The 22,500-nt window shown below is 37.7% G+C and overlaps 1 protein-coding gene across 3 annotated transcripts in view; it reads left to right on the forward strand.

Moving 5' to 3' along the window:
- LOC135195725 (soluble guanylate cyclase 88E-like) overlaps positions 1-22,500 on the forward strand; it is a 215,478-nt gene that overhangs the window by 129,557 nt on the left and 63,421 nt on the right. The window lies entirely within an intron of this gene.

The following is a 22,500-nucleotide window of genomic DNA, read 5'->3' on the forward strand; positions in this document are numbered from 1 at the left end:
GGAAGTCTATTTATTTATTAATTTTAGGATTTTATTTTCTAGTTAATTGATCTCTTCTTTTTGTGATTTCCCATTACCTTCTGTTACTCCTTTCAGATGAACGCCGTAATATTCTTTGGAAGCTTGAATTTCGGGTCTGTGGTCCCTGTTGGGGGGCTTGTTCCATATGAATATATGAATAAGGTTCGTTTTCTTCTGAATATTAATAATAATAATAGCGTTCCTCTAGTGATAATAATAATAATAATATCATTTACCTAAATTTGCGAAAAGATTACGAAAGGGAAGAGACGCAACTCTACGCTTATCGCCTCGATCAATAGATGGCGTTTCTCTAGCATTAACGCACCCCTCCGCCCCCCGTCAACTGATTCTCTCTCTCTCTCTCTCTCTCTCTCTCTCTCTCTCTCTCTCTCTCTCCTTCTTCTTCTTCTTCTCCCCGTGTCTAACTTCGAAGGGGGGAAATATATCGCCTTTCTCGAGCAACAACTCGACATCGTTTACTTTCACAACACTTGAAGTTACTTTCTGTGTTTACCTCCAAGTGCTGGGATGGGTGGGGGGAAGGAAGGAAGGCCACAGCTGTCTTCCCCTTCGGGTGTTCTTCCTATTCTCCTCCTCCTTCTCCTCCTCCTTCTCCTCCTCCTCCTTTTTCTTCTTCTTCTTCTTCTTCTCCCTCTTCTTTCGCGTGTTCTTCCTATTTACCTCCGCCTCCTCCTCCTCCTTCTTCCTTCTTCTTCTTTTGCGTGTTCTTCCTCCTCCTCCTCCTTCCTCCTTCTTCTTCTACGTCGTCTTCTTCTTCATTTCGGAAGTTATTCTCTGTGACCGATAAATGTCAGTTTCAGTTACCGTTTTATTCATAGCAAGGTTTTTGCGTTTACGCATTCGTGAAGATTCGTAGCAGACAAAAGTCAAAATAATAAAAACTAGCGCCTCAGTGGCGTGGTTAGTATGGTCTTTGCCTGCCACCTCGGTGGCCGAGAATTCGATTCTCGGGCATTCCATTGAGGAGTCAGAGATGTGTATTTCTGGTAATAGAAGTTCACTCTCGACGTGGTTCGGAAGTCACGTATAAAGCCGTTGGTCCCGTTGCTGAATAACCACTGGTTCCATGCAACGTGAAAACACCATACAAAAAATCAAAAGAATAAAAACTTAACGATATGGAAACAGAAATTTGCAGGTTGGTTTAGGTAGCCATAGAAAGTCAGCTAAAGTTATCGCCATATTCTTAACTATGTTTATGGTTTCTAAGTATTTGAGAAGACTCACAGCAGACGAAAATAACGAAAAAGACGAAAAAAAAAACTAAAATACTGAAACAGAAAAGACTGAGGGAATAAATTTTGTATGTCGGGCCTATATCGTTTTATTGGCGACTGTCATTGAGTCGTTTTGTTGTTTGTTTTTGGTTCTTAAATGATTTAAATTCAAAACAAAAGACATATAAAAGTCAAATCTCTCTTTTCTAAAGTAATGGTATTGATGTCTGCATTCATAACACTCATAGATAACCAACTTCTCCCCCCTCTCTCCCCCATATTAAAGCCAGGAAAACAAGTTGTCATTTGGAAAGGCCTGAAGTGATTATGTCTTCCCATACTGGAATTCCTAGCGATTGTATTGGGAGAAAATAGATATTTTAAAAAGCCAAAAGTGATGTTTTCTTCTTATACTTTAGTATTCCAAGCACGTTTTTCTGGAAAATCTGGAAACCTTTTATTGCCTTCTATACCAGATTTTCCACACATTTATTTTAGAGTTTTGGAGAATTTATAAATGATTTGCGTATATATATATATATATATATATATATATATATATATATATATATATACATATATATATATATATATATATGTATATATATATATATATACACACACACAAATATAAAAGCTAATAAATATTTAAGAAAAATATTAATCTCACGTAGATTATTTCCTTGAATTTGAATTCACATTATAAGCGCTATAAGAATTTACAAACTGATTTGTATATATATATATATATAATATATATATATATATATATATATATCTATTTATTTATATATTTATTATATATATATTTATTATATATATATTATATATAATATTATATATATATTATATATATATATATATATATATATATATAAATATATTATATATATATATTATATATATATAATATATATATATATATATATATATATATATATATATATATATATATATATATATACATACAAATACAAATATAAAAGATAATAAATATATCAGAAAAATATTACTCTTACGTCAGATATTTATCCTTGAATTTGAATTCCAATTACATGCGCTAAGAAAATGGGAAAGATATAAGAACTTTTCAATGTTTGCATCCTTGGATATTAGCTAGCTTATTCTACGCATCAGAGCCCTGAAACACGAAGACCAACATGAAAGGATGTCCATTCATTCATATAAAAAAAAATTTATTGAAACGAAAAATACCATTAAAAAGTCTTGACTGCTGGATATGAGCTGAGATTGTTTACCTCGTGAGCCACAGATTCGAAAGAAAAAATGATCAAACTTGGATTGCAAATAAAAAAAAGGGGGGAAAAAACCAAAAGATAAACATTCTCATTAGAGACGGTTGGTTTCTCATGGTTCAAAGTGGCAAGGGATATGAGAGGAACAATTTTTTATTTATTTGATCGTGTATTTTTTTTTTTTTTTTTTTTGTTTTTTTCTATTTTTTTGCAATGCAGAGGAGGGCAGTCAGATGGCCAACCTCACACACTTCCCTTCTCCAGCCCGGGCTTGAAAATAAGCAGGAAAGAAGAGGGAAAGGTCCAACACCTCTGATTGTCACTTATTAGTGAAAGTGGGGTTTTCATCCTGTTACATTTTCAGATCTTTTTACTACTTCTGGATCTCTCTTTATCTCGTTGTCCAGTCCCTTCAACTACCTCTTTCAATGTCTTAAGAAGCCTCGAGTAACCCAAAGTGCCCCAGCGCAGTGCTTCGGACTGACAGCTCCAGTTTCCTCATCAATCAGCCGGTCCAACCATTAACCGTCAACTCTTTCATCGATTCCTTGATATTTCTCCACAAGCGAAGGGGGAGGAAATGGTCAGACTTCTTCTTAAGGCAAATAGGAAATGACGATGAATCTTTCAGGGACCCCGAAGATGAAACGAAGAAAATAAATAAACAGGGCGGTGGGTTTCCGTTCTCGGAAAGATATTTTACTTCTTGATATCTCTCCAGGAATGCGAACGAAGCCGCCAGTGATATCTAGGGCAGTTAGTGATATGCATTTGCCGGTACTTTGTAATATTTATGCATCATTGGAACTTCAGAATTCCAAGTGAAGATGCAGTGCATTACTAACCTAATACAGTTCTTGAAGTTAACAGTTTACGTGCATTTTCATTTATTCATTTACTCTTTAATTTATCTTTATTTTAACAACTAGTCTCCTCTTTCTGTATTTATCATTACCTTCTGTTACTACTTTCGAACCAACACCTTACTCTCTGGAAGTGTGAATTTCAAGTTTAATGCCCCTTTTGTGGGCTTACTCCATATGAAGACGGTTCATCTGCATAATGATAATAATAATTCTACATAAGAATTTTCAACTCTCTCTCACCACTAGACTACATTTCACATGTAATTAAATTTTACTTCCATGAAATTAACAAAATAAGATCACTGTGGAAAAAAAATGACCAATTTATAATATATGAGGATTCGATTAAAATGGATTGCCACTAAGATCTAATTATCCGAAGAAATCAGAATTCATTATTCAAGGCTCCCTCCTCACAGAGCTATATTTTAAGCACGACGTTTTAAACTGGGGAAGGAAATACGGACCACGACGTTTTAAATCGGGGAATGAAACAAGGAACACGACGTTATAAATCGGGGAATGAAACAAGGAACACGACGTTTTAAATCGGGGAATGAAACAAGGAACACGACGTTATAAATCGGGGAAGGAAACAAGGAACACGACGTTATAAATCGGGGAATGAAACAAGCAACACGTCGTTATAAATCGGGGAATGAAACAAGGAACACGACGTTATAAATCGGGGAATGAAACAAGGAACAAGACGTTATAAATTGGGGAAGGAAACAAGGAACACGACGTTATAAATCGGGGAATGAAACAAAGAACACAACGTTATAAATCGGGGAATGAAACAAGGAAGGAGCACGACGTTATAAATCGGAATGAAACAAGGAACACGACATTATAAATCGGGAAATAAAACAAAGAAGGAGCACGACGTTATAAATCGGAATGAAACAAGGAACACAATGTTATAAATCGGGGAATGAAACAAGCAACACGACGTTACAAATCGGGAAATGGAACAGGAACACGACGTTATAAATCGGGGAAGGAAACTAGGAACATAACGTTATAAATCGGGGAAGGCAACAAGGAACACGACGTTGTAATTGGGGAAGGAAATAAGGAACTCGATGTTATAAATCGGGGAAGGAAACAAGGAAATTAGCGCCCCAACCACTGATCCACTGCAGTCTTTAGTATGCTAGTAATCTTAGTGTCGAACAGCCCCAGCGCAACAACGCGAGGAAATGGAAACAATTGCATAACGCAAAGGAACAACCTCATTTGGCAACCCCGAATCTGTTCGAAGAGAATGCCCCTCTCTCTTCTTCTCCTTGTTTGTTGATCCTGTGAACCCATGTTGCCTTTCCATAACTCACGGAGGGCGGTGGTGAGGGAGGAAGGGTGGGATGGACGTAGGGTCGCTTCTAGTACTTCTTCCTCGAACCTCCTCCTTCCCCTCCTGCTTCTCTTGTTTAGACCAGATGTCATTGCTATTTCCTACATTGCTAGTTGATGCCCTTGAATCAAGAGCTTTTGCAGTGATGTAATGGCTGGCAGTAGCAGAATTCCAACTCAGAGAATTCCATATGGTGTTTAGCCTTCAGCGAAAGTAAATCATACAGCTAATATCACTGTCAGTATCAACTTCATCAACTGGTTCATATTTTGAAGGACCTACTGTCGGTTCTCAGCAGCGGACCTCCTTTTGACTGGACCAAAAAAAAAAAGTGACAAAAAATTTTTTTTTTGATACATGGAAATATTATAATTTTGAATGATTCAGTTTTTGATACTCTGTAACGTACCAAAACTTCGGCTGTCTTTGTTGTCACATTTAAAAAAAACTAATAATAATAATCAAACAACGAGCTAATTACATGCTTTGAATAATATCAAAATCTCTGCCGCCCATTTCCACAGAATGGGGAAAAATGGCTTACGCCATTTCTTCAAACAAGGGACGATCTATCGGTCTCTCTATCTATAAAGTCTGGCATCATTCCAGCTCTTGGGGCAGTTGATTGACGAGCATGATCTATCTATCAGTGTATCTGTTTATATATATATATATATATATATATATATATATATATATATTATATATATATGATATATATATGTGTGTGTGTGTGTGTGTGTGTGTGTGTGTGTGTGTGTGTGTCGCGCGTGTGTATATAAATTTTCACATCACTCCAGCTCTTGGGGCAATTGATTGAAGAGCTTGGTTGAAACTTGCTAACAAGCAACCGCGCGCTTGCGCGCTCGATAGTCTTCTAGGGCCTCCGGAGACCTTCAGCAAGTGACGGGCGAGTCCTTCACGCACGATTAGCAGAGAAGTCATAGCAGATTGACCAAAGGTCATTTATTACCAGTTGAATGACGTCAATAAACTCTTAATCGCGGGGATACGTAAAATGAGACTTTTTACAACTGCGAATCCAAATACGCCTTCAGCTGTTCATATAAAGACCTCCCGATCTCTCTCTTTGCTCCTTGCACTGCCGACTAGATCGTTGCTTTCATTCTCTCTCTCTCTCTCTCTCTCTCTCTCACTCATGGCAATTTGATACCCTGTCAACTTTCATTTAAATATAATGCTTCATTTGACACACTGATATCAGTGTAAAATTTGTATCCATATTCTTGATATAAATGTACCACTCTCTCTCTCTCTCTCTCTCTCTCTCTCTCTCTCTCTCTCTCTCTCTCTACTTTAATAGACGGGGAAGCTACTGTAGTTCTTGCCTTGCATCATTATGAGGGGGCAGGCAAGGCGATTCCCAACTCTCTCTCTCTCTCTCTCTCTCTCTCTCTCTCTTTGGCTGTCTTCGGACACGCCCAGACAAATGAGGTGAAAATGAATGGGTGTTTGAAGGAAGGGGGCGAAGATGAATGCGTTGAAAGGAAGCTACTGAAGAGATAAGGAGGAGGGGGAGGAGGGTCAGTCATATGATAGGAGATGGAGAGAGAGACTCTCGTTACGAGCAAATGAACGGGTTCTCAAAACTGTCTTTTATACATGGAGGATTTTATTCCAAGTTTCAAAAGAAACGTTTTCGGTTTCTGTTTTACTCGGGGAGTAAGCCTACAAACTATTTTGCTGTTGTTGTTGTTCTTATATGGGGTGGATAGGAAGCCTGTGGAAGATCCTAAACAGGCCTGAAAAAGGTGTTTCGTGTTGTTAAAGATACAGGAATTTTATGATAGGATATTTTTTATTTATTCATTAGCATGAAAATGTCAGAAATATATAGTGTGCATATTAAACAGTACAAAACAATTGTTTCTAATAAAATAGAGCATATTTAATTATTTCTAATAAAATAGAGCATATTTATTGTAATATTCGTTGGTGAAACAAGGTTCTGTTTGCCCATAGATTTTAGCACGTTTAAATTTTCGTTAAAAGTTAGGAATATAATGTTTAGAACTTATGCGTGAGGGGAAAATCTTGCATGCATCCCGAGTAAGCCTTGTTTATTTAGACGTTTCCTTCTTCCTACCCTCTTTGGCGAGGAAATGTCTTCAGATTATTGACACCTTCGGTTTACAGGTGCCTTGAATAACTAACTTCATAAATAAATAGAACTTCATAGATAGCTAACTTCATAAATGACTAGCTTCAAGTCATGCCTAATTTTGAATAGAAATGCCCGGTAATACCTTTTTGAATGCGACATTTCCATATACCATTTTTAGGAGAGGTAATGTTTGAAATTCATCTCTCAGACCTTCAGTTTGCAGGAGTCTTGAATAACTAACTTCTCGAATACCTAACTTCATGAATAACTAACTTAGATAACTTCATAAATAATCATTATCCCGTCAGTCAGTCTCAAGGACAACTCTGACAAAACGTCTGGGATTTTTTGCATTTCTTATATTTTGGCGTTTTTCCTAAACTTGAGTAGAAGCGTTTGTAATACTTTTTGAATGTTAAAGTTTCCATTCATATCCCATCAGTCCTATGTACCCTCAAAAGCCTTCTATTTATTGTATTTTTTTTTATTTCTTTAGATTTTTGTATGATGTTATATTTGTTTATCCATCTGTGCACACATTGGCCCGACTTCTAGTATATAACGTGTTGTTCAGTGTCTTCTGCTCCTGCGAATGTTCCTTGTTCGCTCCGATGTTATCTGCGACACTTGGACACTTTCTGAAGGAGGAGCATTCCACGGTTGTGTGTTCAAGTGTAGCTTGTCGACACCTGCAGGAGAGAGAGAGAGAGAGAGAGAGAGAGAGAGAGAGAGAGAGAGAGCTGTCGACATTGCCATTGTCTTACTATCAGATGGGAACCCAAGAGATCGACAACATTCCGTTCTTCGCCTTCTGCAGATGGTTCCTCTTTATTTTGAGTGTTTGTGTTTTTATGATGTATTCGGAAAAATTGGCAATTTGAAATATTAGAAGCTACTGAATGAATCATCTCCGCCCTGCTCAGAGAGAGAGAGAGAGATAGAGAGAGAGAGAGAGAGAGAGAGAGAGAGAGAGAGAGAGAGAGATAATGCGCACGAAAGGCTGTGTTCTTTGGAATCTCGGTCAAGGACATTTTTCGTAATGTGTGGTTTTTATTCCCTTCCAGATTCAGTTTTCTTGCTCCTGTGAAATTATTATTTTTTTTTTTTTTGTCACTGAGCTGAGCAAATTTTATTCTTTATTACTTGTTCGCGCACATACAGACATACATCAAGGAGTATCTTACTATCACGGTCTAGATACAACAGGTCAGCCAGCGCGAAGCTTTGGGTATGAATCACCAATACTGTGACGTCACGCGCCCTGGTCTCTCGCAACGCGGTTTAACCAAAAAAAAAAAACAATATGCTACCCATAGTCGTAAGGTAGACTATAGGACTTGCTGTGTGTCCATATATCTTTTTATTCATTCATTCATTCTACCATTGATAGTGCCAAGTAACTACGCAGTATTTGGCTGTTCTAATACACGTAAAAAAACGAAAAACTCCAATGTAAAATACCATCGTTTTCCAAAAGAAAAGCCATACAAAGACCAGTGGGTACATGCCTGTTGTCGTGCTGACAGAATTATCGTCGTGTTCTCTGATGTTCCCCATTTAATCAAATTAGTAAGTAGTTTATTGACTGGTTTTTCCCTTAATAATCAAGAGTGTATTCAGTTTCTAGCATACGAGAAATACTTAGTAAAACCAAAACAGACTATGGGCTTGCATATTAAGATAATTGAAATGCATTTTAATGTAACGGGTCAACAAAGACAGCGCGTTACATTAGCAGTGCAACTGGTGTTTACATCATGTACCTATTCAGTAAAATATTTAGGCGAAACGAGACTGTTGAAGTGTCAAAACTGGAGTGGAACGTCCGATTTTATTCTTTTAATAACGAATGATTGGCTCGACATCACGAATTTTTCATGCATGTATGGAGGGTTTGGTAAAAGCACTGCTTTTAATATTGATGTAGAAAAACAAACAACTAAATTAAATTCCTCAAGGTCATCGAGTTAATGAGTATTATGAGTTAAAAGTCATAATGCAAAAAAAAAAAAATATATAAATATTCCTTCTGGAGAAAGGAATAATTTTTTTCATGTAAATCCACCATTGTTTTATTTAATGTTAAAAGCCTCTCATAGTATTGGCTACCTGCTGACTTAAAGATTAAATCAATATTGCCTTGAACATTTCTTTGGGTGTATAACGCCATGGATGGTCACCATGATCATCCAAATGCAGTGAATTTTAAATTCAGGCATAAAAAATTGTTGTTAGGGAAGAAAATGAAGGTAATAAGTGAAAAGTGTAACATCACCTCAGTTGAAAAATCCCCTGAATCTCCCAATGAAGGTGAGTATGTAACAAAAGAAAAGGAGTTAGCATTAGAAATATGGCTAACAACAGATGTTTAGAAATTTAGATTTTGACTTAGGAAAAGATGTTTTCGATGAGGAAGAAAACGTTTTGAGAGCAAACAGAAAAAAAAAGATATCGAGGGAGTAATTGAGGAGGAGGCTCTTAAATACATTGGGGGATATATTGTCAAAGTATTTTGTGTGAAATACCCTGAGTTAGGAAATAAGAATAAAGAAGTACCAAGGAGTGATACTTGGTTAGACTGTGTAAGTAGGGGGGAGTTGCATTTACCTTCTAGTAGTTTTTTTTTCACAGTTGGTAAAAATGTGGGATCTTTAATGCTGTACACGGGAAAGCACTCATATAGGGTAAACATTGTTTTAAAAAGCTATACTTTGAATTGAAAAAGCTTAATATTGAAGTTCCTGACGATGTTATAGCTTTTTATGTAAAGATATCCGTTTATTTTCGAATGAGGTATCTTAATAATTTGATAAAGTAAAGGAAACGTCAAGGACAACCATGCAGGGAGGTCCTAAGTAAAAAGATAAAAGTTGTAACCCAATAAAATATTTTCAAAATGCAAATGTTGTTATATTTACATTCTTTTGACACTTGAAAGATCACATTATCAAAAACATTCCCTTCTAAAAAGATTCTTGACGGTGTGTTAGATCTACGTTCTTAATGGTTCTCACCACCGCGCTCCCTCAGATGACGTAAGTGCGCAGAAGAGGCTTAAAATTGAGACGCTGCCTGGCTGACCTGTTCTATCTGGACCGTGCTTACTATAATGAGCGTTATATCTGTCCGTCCATCCGTCCCGTTTGTCATTCAATCACGGCCAAACAGCTGGTTTGATGAGCATGAAACTTGGCAGGGTTATAGTGGGGACCCCTTAGGTGGTTTATAATGGGGTTTCATCCTACCTTCCCCTCCCCCTCAAAAGGGGGTGGGGGTGAGAAGGGATTCACTGAAACGGAGCTGGTTCTGCCGTGAAACGGGGCTGGTGATGCCCGTAGACTTAGTTACTTTAAGAATTTATCATACATAATTTCTGTACACATATGACGTATCATTTGTAAAAGAATACATGGAAGAGGGTGGAGTCTGAGGAGGGGGTTGACAGAGAGAGAATGAGTGGGAGAGGAAGTAAGAGAGAGTAGATGGGGTGTTAGGAAGAAGAAAGATGGAAAATGTCAGGGAGGGTTAGAGAGAGAGACAGAGACAGAGAAGAGCGGGTGTTTGGGAGAAGAGAGAGAGAGAGAGAGAGAGAGAGAGAGAGAGAGAGAAGAGAGCGAGCAAGTTTATCAGTTGTCATTCAGAGTTATCCCAAGCAGGGCTGGGTCTGTCAGCTAGTATGTAGAATTGCACGAAGGTGCATGTAGAGCCCCGCACCCCCCCCCCCCCCCCCCTCTCTCTCTCTCTCTCTCTCTCTCTCTCTCTCTCTCTCTCTCTCTCTCTCTCAGCCGCATATACACTGACTGCAGGCACTCCCATACATACATACGAACATTATATGCACACACACACACACACACACATATATATATATATATATATGTGTGTGTGTGTGTGTGTGTGTGTGTATACATACATCCATACATTCACTAAATCCTGTAAAAAAGATACCAGGCACTTAGTAAAGCAATATACGTATGGAAATGAATACGAGCGCATAAAGGTTACAGAGCAAAATCGCTTTAACATGCAGAGAAAGAGAGAGAGAGAGAGAGAGAGAGAGAGAGAGAGAGAGAGAGAGAGAGAGAGAGCTTTTTCCTGCCAAGCTGATGATGTCTGTCCATCACTTTGAGGAGAGTCATTTTTTTTCGGCATCACCTTTTAATGGAGGCACTTTGCAATCAATGCTTGCACGGTCGCAAGCCGTAACAAAAGAGACAGATTTCGTTTCAATTGGGTGGGGGTGGGGGGAAGGGGATGGTGAAGGGGGGGGAAGTCTGAAAGATTGGCCTTGTCTGCACCTTGTCTGTCAATCTGTTTGCAGTGGTGTTTGTCGGGCGAATATAGAGAGGCTAATGGAGTCGACGAGATGCCCACACGACCTTATTGGAAAGCAGGCTGCTGAATGCGGACGACTTTGCTTGAATTTTTGGCCGGATGTTTTCCACCAGAAATGTATCGGTTAGGGCGACCTTGCCTGTGCTTTTGACTGGGGACGCAGGGCGGGAAGTTGTGCTTTCGTAGATCTATCGCGGGTGTGTCTCTGTCCTTGAGCTACTCAAAAAAAAAAAAAAAAAAAAAAAAAAAAACATTTTTTATCATTTATTTCGTTTCCGGCGACTTTGCTCGTAATTTGATTGCAGACGCAAGGGTGGGAGTTTGTGTTTGAACTACTCTAAAAAAAATAATAATGAAAATAAAAAAATAAAAAGAAATAAAAAAAACTATTAAGTGATCTCTTCTTTCTGTATTTCCCTTTACCTCCTCATGCTTCTTCCTAATGAATTCCCTATCCTTTAGAAGTTTCTTGAATTTCAAAGTCAGTGACAGTTGTGCTGTGGTGGGCTAGTTCCATATGGATAGGTTTCATGTTCTGAATAATAATAATAATCTTACTATAATGGGCGTTATGTCTGTCCGTCCGTCTGCTATTCAATCACGGCCAAACGGCTGGTCCGATGTGCATGAAACTTTCCAGGGTTATTGTGGGGACCCCTAAGATGGTTTATAATGGTGTTTCATCCTACTTCCCTCCACCCCCTACGAAGGGGGTGGGGGTGAAAAGGGATTCCCTGAAACGGAGCTGGTTCTGCCCGTGAAACGGGGCTGGTTATGCCCGTAGACTTAGTTACTTTAAGAATTTATCATACATAATTTCTGTATACATATGTTTCCTAGTAGTGATGATAAAAATAATAGGAAATTGAAGCCAATGCAATAGATCTTGTACGAAACTAAGATAACATCGGGCACTTTAGCCAATGCGTAGCTCATATGGGCAGTTATAAATACCGCCCTTTGCCATATATATATATATATATATTATATATATATATTATATATATATATATATATATATATATATAATTATTTAAGTTATCGTTTCTTGGTTGCATTCACTTCGTCTTTATCGCTTTCTTTCGGTGTTCATTGCATTGTGGGAGATAAATCCCTCGCCGTGACGTCTTTCACAATGAGATGTTTCAATCCAACCAATTTCTTCTTATTGTGTTTGAAAAACACGAAATAAATTCCCTCGCTTTGTCGGGTGGATGTCCCCGCTATTTCCACCGATGAGAGACCATTCCCGAAGACTAATAAGTCCTCGTTTATTGCTGCTAACAGATTATTGGCCAGCGGCTTCTTCCGGATATAGATACGGATTCGCACTTTCCCTGACCACACATACACACACACACACACGCACACACATACCAGTCCAAAACCCGAAAAAAAAGAAAAAAAAAGTTCAACCTGTCTATTTTGGTGGACGGAAAAGTTGGGGACATGAAAGACTAAAATCCGATTGGCTAATGTGATTAGATCGATCTCTCTCTCTCTCTCTCTCTCTCTCTCTCTCTCTCAGGCTATTGGCTATTGGGCACGCGTCAGTCGTTAACGGGGCATACATGCAAGGGGAAAATTCAGCAAGTAATCCCTGTGTATTGACATTGAGACATTGAGCCTCTGCTCATTGCTGGCAGTATTCTCTCTCTCTCTCTCTCTCTCTCTCTCTCTCTCTCTCTCTCATAGTAACCTCATGACCTCTGCCATTTGTTCCCTACACTATTATGGAATGGTAAGAGGCCATTGGCGATAATATATATATTCCTGTGCAAGAAGGCAGCACACAATAAAGAGTATTTCGTCCAATTGAGTGGGTTTGTGAAGAAACTGAGATCACCTTTGTCCATTTAATGGCCTCTACGGAATCTGATAAAAAAAAAACATTAATTGAGTGAAGCTGAGAAAGATGTCACACTGTCTGGCGAGCATTGAATAAAAACCGAGCAGGGATTGAATAATAATTCGTAAGTCATAATTCACCCGGGTCTGTTATTGTTTCAGCCGTTGACGCCACAAGAGGGTCTCTTGTCGTGGGGTGCGGGGACGGGGGGGAATTATTTTCATAATATCGTCCTGACTAATTGCGACGCCTATATTTCCGTGGTGTCTTGGGACGATTGGTGGAAGGTTCCTTAAGATTATTTACGTCGTTCCTCATTGGACAGCTGACAAGGTCTTCTGAGATTCATATATGTTGTTTTACACGCGATGAGTTATATTAGATATATATATATATATATATATATATTATATATATATATACATATATTATATATTATATATATATTATATACATTATATAGATATATATAATATATAGATATAATATATATATAAAGACAAAATTCAAGAAAGACAGAAAAATGATGGAGTTCAAGCAGGGGCCTTTCGACTTCTTGTCCTTTACTGAGGGTCTGCTAAGTATAGGGGACAAGAAGTCGGAAAAAAGGTCTTGCAGAACCCCATAGTTTCTCTGCCCTTCGTGGATTTTGTCTTTATTTATATATATTCATCACGTTCCATATTTAAGTGATCCAGTTATACGCATACATATACCCTTGAGTGTAGTGACAACAACATGCTAGAGCAGTTGCTAGCCCATTCATATTTTATTTTATTTAACACTACCATGTGACCGTCAAGAAAAACATCTTTTGATAGCAAGAGTAGCCCATTAATTTTATGTAACACTACCATGTGACCGTCAAGAAAAACATCTTTTGATAGCAAAAGTAGCCCATTCATTTTTTTAAACTACCTTGTGACCGTCAAGAAAAACATCTTTAGATAGCAAAAGTAGCCCATTCATTTTTTTAACACTACCATGTGATCGTCAAGAAAACATCTTTTGATAGCAAAAGTAGCCCATTCATTTTTTTAAACTACCATGTAACCGTCAAGAAAAACATCTTTTGACTGCAAAAGTAGCCCATTCATTTTTTTAACACTACCATGTGATCGTCAAGAAAAACATCTTTTGATAGCAAAAGTAGCCCATTCATTTTTTTAAACTACCATGTGACCGTCAAGAAAAACATCTTTAGATAGCAAAAGTAGCCCATTCATTTTATTTAACACTACTATGTGATCGTCAAGAAAAACATCTTTTGATAGCAAAAGTAGTCCATTCATTTTTTTAAACTACCATGTAACCGTCAAGAAAAACATCTTTTGACTGCAAAAGTAGCCCATTCATTTTTTTAACACTACTATGTGATCGTCAAGAAAAACATCTTTTGACTGCAAAAGTAGCCCATTCATTTTTTTTAACACTACTATGTGATCGTCAAGAAAAACATCTTTTGATAGCAAAAGTAGCCCATTCATTTTTTTAACACTACCATGTGATCGTCAAGAAAAACATATTTTGATAGCAAAAGTAGCCAATCTATTTCAGACACCAGGAAATACGAGTGTTAACAATCAAAGCATTTATACGCGACGGCATTCCATATCGTGTTGACATTCGAGACGGAGGAGAAACAGAGTTACAAAAAGAGTCCTCGTTCGTACGAACAAGTTTGGATGACAGGCGGCGCCAATCGGGTTTCAGGAAACAATCGCCAGACATCTGGTCAGTGATGAATGGGTCCGAACGCCACGCCCCTTTCCCCTTTCCCCCCAACCCCCGCCCCCTCGGTGGGAAATTATTTCTGGTAGAAAGTTCGAACGGGAATAGCGATTTCCGTTCGGAAAAGAGATGACTGTTTTTGTCCCCTCTCGAGAGGGACTGTAGGAAAGGTCTCTCTGCTTGAGGAAAGTACGAATCACTTCCTTTCTTGATTTGTTTATCTTTTCTTCTTTATTTGTTTTATTCAGTAAAGAATTTTTTGAAAAAAAATAATATATATACCTCATATCATAAGGTCCAAAGTTTATGAGCGTCTCAGTGGACGTCTGAACAAACATCAGAAATTTTCCTTAGATAAATCATGATGGGAGCAAGCAAATGTAAAAATATATACACAGTAATGGATACTAAAAAAAAAGTAAAAATCGAGTTTTCTATCCGGTGGTGTCCTCAGCCATGGCCCATAAAACTGTTAGCCTCGGCCCACGAAACTCAGCGACGGTCCGGTGGTGGCCTGTGTTGTTGGTACCTATAGCGCTGCTAGAAATACGATCATGGCTAACTTCAACCTCAAATAAAATCAAAACTACTGAGGCTTGAGGGCTGCAATTTGGTATGTTTGATGAATGGAGGGTGGATGAGCAACATACCAATTTGCAGCCCTCTACCCTCAGCAGTTTTTATGATCTGAGGGCAGACGGACAGACAAAGCTGGCACGACATTTTCTTTTACAGAAAACTAAAAGGAATATAATGGCGTCTAGAATAGCGCCGGTTCATCCTATTGCAAACTGAATCCAGAAATAAGGGACGGGGGTGGGGGGGGGGGTTGGGGATGGGGATTATCTTAAGCTTCTTTTATGCCAGGCAGGAGGCTCTAGCCTCGCGAGAGGATTTATAAGTGTCATTGAGTGTTAGGCGCCTCTGCTTTTCAAAGTTTTTGGTTTTCACTTCCTCTGGGCAACAAGAATTGGTTAATGATTTTTTTTTTTAGTACACGCCTACTCTAAAGTTACCATCCTCTCATTTTTTTTATTTGCTAAGTTTCTCTGTTATTCTTTCGTTTGTCTGGTTTTTATTTTCAAATACTGAAAGATAATCGTATAATTTTCGTAAGTAATTAGGCGTCCTGCTGTGTCCATGAAATCCAGCGAGTTCAGCATAATGACATAACGTAAGAAAACTCTCTCTCCTCTCTCTCTCTCTCTCTCTCTCTCTCTCTCTCTCTCTCTCTCAAAATGACCATCTCTGCTAGTCTTCAGTGAATTCTTCCCACCTATTTTCAAGATATTCTCCAAACCACATACGTAAACAAACACACAGGAGCAGACACAGACACACACACACACACACACACACACACACACACACACACACACACATATATATCTATTATATATATATATATATATATATATAATATATATATAGATATATATAGATATAATAATATATATATATTATATATATATCTATATATATAATATATACATATATATATATATATATAATACTATATATATATATATATATAATATATATATATAATATATATATATTATACATAAAGACCCTGTTTCCAACTTTGAAACAGTAGTTTTCTCAGACAATTTACATTAATGTTTATATTTTCAAGAGTCGAATTATATCAGGTTCGTTGCTGTATCACTTGAAATTTGTTTATTTTATTCAGGCATCACATGCAACAGAAGTACGTCTAATCATAGGTTTTGCTGGTGAATGCTTAGCATTAACGAATGAATCCGTCCACTCACTCGGAGGTTCTGTATCAGTAACCTATTTCACTATCGACTTCTACTCAGTAATGACTGATATAACTTTCTGGAAGTCGATACGCTCCAACGTCACACAGATTAGAGCTTGCTTGGCATATTTATACTTGGGGATACTTGTATGCGTACGTACTTATTTACAGCCATTACGGGCACAGGTAAATTGTAAAAAACAACAAAGAAATGTCTTTATATCATAGATTTTATTTTTAGTGCCCCGGAAGTGTGAGATGCTGAGTATCCATTTTTAAGATGTAACTTTCTGATAAAATGCAAGAATAGTTTTGTGTATTTAGGAGTGGAATATTTAAATATAACCAGTTTATTTACAATGAAGTATTTGCAGGTCTTATGGAAAGGTCTCTCTCTCTCTCTCTCTCTCTCTCTCTCTCTCTCTCTCTCTCTCTCTCTCTCTCTCTCTCTCTCAATCGAGCGTCACTAGTCCACGTCTCATGAGAAGACTCGAATCAGTCATTTGTAACGCAGAACGTGTCACGAATTTCACCACATTTAAATCCAGAATCCATTCAAGACAATTCTCGAAGCCTTTGTCCCTTCAGGGGGCTAGTGCCGACATTTCACCTCACGTAGGGCACTGTAGGCATTACTCAAGGTTCTTTGCAGCGTCTTCGGCCCGTAGCTGCAATCCCCTTTCATTCTTTTAATGTTTCCTGTACTATACCTCCATTCATATTCTCATTCTTCCATTTCATTTTCCACCCTCTCTGAAAAATGGTTTGATTCCTTCTAGCTGTCAATTTTCCCTTCGGCGCTGAATGACCTTATCATAGGTCCCAGTGTTTTTTATCTTTTGGTCTAGATATTATGTTAGATTCTAATTTTTATTCCATCCACTTTCTTCCAGTTTCCATCCCACACCCTCTTCTAACAATAGTTTCATAGTTTAACTGCAAAAGGTTTTCCCTCTGTTACTGCTTTCAAACCTTTTTACTCTCAATTTCCCATTCAGCGCTGAATGACCTCATCATATAGATCCCAGCGCTTGGCCCTTGGCCTAAACTGTACATATACATTCCCTTCCATTCTGAAGCCTCTGAAATACCCGGTATTATTCGCGTTACTTGACCACCACCACCAGCAGCTGAAGGATTCTCAATCGCCTGTGAGACTACCATCCTCCCTTCGTTGAACCCAAATACCTGCGACCTGTTTCCTTAAAAAAAAAAATTAATAAAATAAAATAAAAAAAATTCTGCAGCGATCGATATCTACAGGATTACCTGGCACGGACGTATCCTTCCTTCCTTTCCTTCCTTGCGCCATCGAGGAAGAGAGAGAGAGAGAGAGAGAGAGAGAGAGAGAGAGAGAGACAGACGAGAGGAGGTCGACTGATTGATAACCACTTTCCTGTTTGTTCCCCCTCGGGAAGGAATAAAAGATTCCAGGAGGTAATTGAGTCGTGTTTATTGGGAAACACCTGTGGTACAAGTTTTAAAAAAATGTTATTAACATACTGATGGGCCGAATAAGGACCAGTGGGGAGGGGGGCGTTTAAAATAATGGCGACTAACACTAATTTATTATTATTATTATTATTATTATTATTATTATTATTATTATTATTATTATTATTATTTTGGTAGAAGACCCTTTTTTAGGCAAATGCTGTTAAAAAGAATGGCAGAATTAAGCGAGTTGATTTTATATATAAACCAATTCGCTTAATTCTGCCGTACTTTTTTCCAGTATTATTATTATTATATTATTATTATTATTATTATTATTATTATTATTATTATTATTATTATTATTATTCAGAAGGTGAACCTTATTCATACGGAACAAGTCCAGCACCACAAGGGCCACTGACTTGAAATTCAAGTTTCCAAAGAATGTGGTTATTATTATTATTATATTATTATTATTATTATTATTATTATTATTATTATTATTATTACCTATTATTTATTTTTTTTTTTTGCTCTATCACAGTCCTCCAATTCGACTGGGTGGTATTTATAGTGTGGGGTTCCGGGTTGCATCCTGCCTCCTTAGGAGTCCATCACTTTTCTTACTATGTGTGCCGTTTCTAGGATCACACTCTTCTGCATGAGTCCTGCAGCTACTTCAGCCTCTAGTTTTTCTAGATTCCTTTTCAGAGATCTTGGGATCATGCCTAGTGCTCTCTCCAAGATCTCTGAAAAAGTAATCTAGAAAAAACTAGAGGCTGAAGTAGCTCCAGGACTCATGCAGAAGAGTGTGATCCTAGAAACGGCGCACATAGTAAGAAAAGTGATGGACTCCTAAGGAGGCAGGATGCAACCCGGAACCCCACACTATAAATACCACCCAGTCGAATTGGAGGACTGTGATAGAGCAAAAAAAAAAAAAAAAAAAAAAAAACTCCCAAAGAATAGTTTGGGTGATCATCAAAAACAAGCAACAGAAAGTAAAAGGATACCACTTATCAAAAAAGAAAAAATAATATAACAATTTGACAATAAACACATAAAAATGTAAGTGAATGATTTTGATCTATTTATTAATTCGTAATTTTTTTATGTAATGGGCGATCTCTTCTTGATTATGTAAAAAAAGAAGAAACGTATCCTTGATTCAATCACTGTTCTAGCTGGGATTTCTAGATTAGGTAAACAGAAAGAAGAAACGGACATTGATTCATGGATTTTATACACAAATGATAGTGGCGTTGCAACTGGCAATGAAGAAAATAATATTTATTGGAACACCGTACAGAATATGCTCAGCTGCTCTGTCTCTCTCTGTCTCTCTCTCTCTCTCTCTCTCATCCTTCTCTGTCTTAATCTTGGCATATCGATTCAGGCTAATTGCGCTTCGGGGCTTTTAAAAACAAGCCTTTGAACCCGCTTGTTAAATGAAGTACTTGGCTTCCTTTGTAAAATGCGTAAAGAGGTGATAAATTTGTAGCCCGACCTTGTAAACGTATATAGCTTGCAATGCATACCCATATATATATATATGTATGTATATATATATATATATATATAGTGATATATATATATATATATATATATATATATATATATATATATATATATATGGTATGCTTTTCTGTGGCAACTGCAATCGAACTTCTATAAGGTATTTGATCCAATGAATCGTTGCGTGTGCGTAGCCTTTGTCCCTTTTTACCCTTGTTAAGAACTGCAATCGACTAACTACCAAGTACCCTTATCCATTGATGAGGTCTCGAAACGGAAATGGGGTTAATGCAGAATTTGCATGGAATATGCCTGGCACTTAGTCGAACGCAGTGGGGCGCAGTTGGAGTTGAGAATGGCGTAGGGGTAGCAACCCCATCCCCCAAATCCGGATTCCTGAAGCCCCACGAGGAACTCCAAAGGCGTGACCAAGTCGCCTCCTGGATTTCCCACGTCCGGAGTAATCTCACAAAGGACACGGCCGATAAGTTCCCTCCCCGGGATTCCTATAATGGGAATCCTTGGCAGCCGACCTTAATCCTTTCCTTGGAAGCTCCTCAGAGGGACCTTCGACCATAGGAGGATTCGGGAGGCTTCAAGAGGACCCCGTGGTCAGTGGCCAGCTAGCCACCACCTTCAGGATGGAGGAGTTTATAGCAAGGGCTTTGTGCTAAGGAGCTTATGGGAAGGTGTTGAGGTTTAGGGAAGTGGGGTACGGGGAGAGGGAGATCCTTCTTGTGGCGTCCTGAGCAGGGGCGTTGAGGAAGGACTATACTAGAATATTGCTGCATGTGGGAGATTGATTTTATTAATTTTTTTTTTTGTACTTAAAGGAGGTATGGTTGTGAAATAAATTTTGCTTGTTTGCTGTTAATGTTTGTGCAAAAGAGATACGTATAAAAACATACTGCATGTACAAACACATACAAATGTATATGTGTACACACACACACACACACACACACACACACACACACACACACATATATATATATATATATATATATATATATATATATATATACATATACATATATATATATATACACCAAGTAAAAAGGCCAATTAAAACACTGGTTTAAAACTAAGGACTATATAGCCCTTAGCTTTAAACCAGAGTGTTTTAATGGGCCTTTTATACTTGAGACGTATCCTGTTTTAAAAAAGGAATCTATTTACAGAGATGGTGTAACTGGTTAAAGCAAAATCAATATCAAAAGAAGATTAAAAATAAATATTTTGAAAAAAAGTAACAACTCGTGATATCCTATGTTATGACATCTCAGTGATGTTTCTCTCTCTCTCTCTCTCTCTCTCTCTCTCTCTCTCTCTCTCTCTCTCTCTTTCATCTCTGTACCTATTTATTTTATTTTCCTGTCACGCAAAATACGTCAATCTTTCTCCTCGTATCTATCAGGTGGTCTCTGCATCTGACTGTTCTCATTACTTTGAATGAGAAATTCTTCAACATGAAGAATGCAGTAATATACATGTGCCACTACACACTTTCTCGTCACAATTTATTGATGCCATTTATAACGCCGTCGAAGACTTCAAGGAACCTGAAACGTTTCAACATAACTTGAACCACACAAGTTTCTTTTTCTGTTAGTACATCCTTCTTAAAACATAGTACCCTTTTTCTTCTTCTTCTTCTTCCATTCACGAGGACGGATGAACGATAAAATATGCCTCCGGGAATCGCAGCATTTTGCGAAATCCCGATACCTCCATCACCCAGCGCGCTTATCTTGCTTGCCCGGTCTTCATTTTGGCGAGTGGGCCAAAATTTATGGGTTTTGGTATGTCTCCAGTTTTCGTCATTTTCATTCTCCTCACGGGAACAATCTACAGCTTTTTACCCTAAAATAAAAAAAAGGTAGATTTCAAATTTAAAATTAAAATCAAATTAAAAAAGGTCAATTTCAAATGTAAAAAGATGAAAATTAAATAAATAAAAAAAAACCCTTTCGTTTCTTTGACAGTACATCCTCTCATAGACTGTTTTTCTATCTTTCTATCCATCGTCTTCTAACAGTTATTTCATTAGCGGAAATGTGAGGTTTTCCTCCTTTTGCATCTTTCAAACCTTTCTGCTCTCAACTTCATACACGATGCTGAAGCTTTATATCAAAAGAGAGAATTAAAACTAATTTTGATATGCATTCTCTTTCATTTCGGGGCTTGGGTGGGGCTGGTGCGTGTATCATCATCTAGGAAATTACAAAATTTCGATACGTAGTCTATTGTATTTTGGGGATGTGGTAGGTTGGTAGTCGGGGGGGTGGGGGGGGGGGGGGGTGGGGGGGGGGGGGGGGGGGCTAGGTTGTGGCGTATATCCATTTATGTCCAGCTAATTGGGAACCTCACGCATAATTCTGGTAACAGATTAGGCCTCGTATTGACAGATGTTTCCAGCTATCGTGAAGTCCAAAGTACGCGAGACATAATGTTTTCTTTTGCAGCTTCAGCTTATTCAGTTTCTCTTCATTTTTCTCTTCCGCTCTTTTATTTTCATTTATTAAATTTATTAGTTTTATTTATTTTTATATGCGTAGGGATCATCTTTGTGAGAGTATCAATATTTCCGTTGCATGCCATCAATTCTAGACAGTGGAAGGTCTTAAAAGTTTGACATTTGTGATATGTATATATATAAAATTATATGAAACTGTAATATGTACATTATATATATGTATAATATATATATATATATATATATATATATATATATATATATTTATATATATGAAGCTGCAATATCATATTGTCCAGGAAAAAACGGACAGACTTCCTGTCTCTGTCTGTCTGTCTGACTGTCAAGGGAACGATCGGAAGAAAAAGGAATAAAATAGACTATCACATTCCAATTTTTTGGAGGCCTGAATTCTGGAATGCAATCTCCCCTCCGGTCCAGGGATGAAATTCGCAGAGAGAGAGAGAGAGAGAGAGAGAGAGAGAGAGAGAGAGAGTGAGAGAGAGAATTTATATAAATAAAGCGTGGC

The sequence above is a fragment of the Macrobrachium nipponense genome, chromosome 16 (genome assembly GCF_015104395.2).
Source record: "Macrobrachium nipponense isolate FS-2020 chromosome 16, ASM1510439v2, whole genome shotgun sequence".
Taxonomy (NCBI): Eukaryota; Metazoa; Arthropoda; class Malacostraca; order Decapoda; family Palaemonidae; genus Macrobrachium; species Macrobrachium nipponense.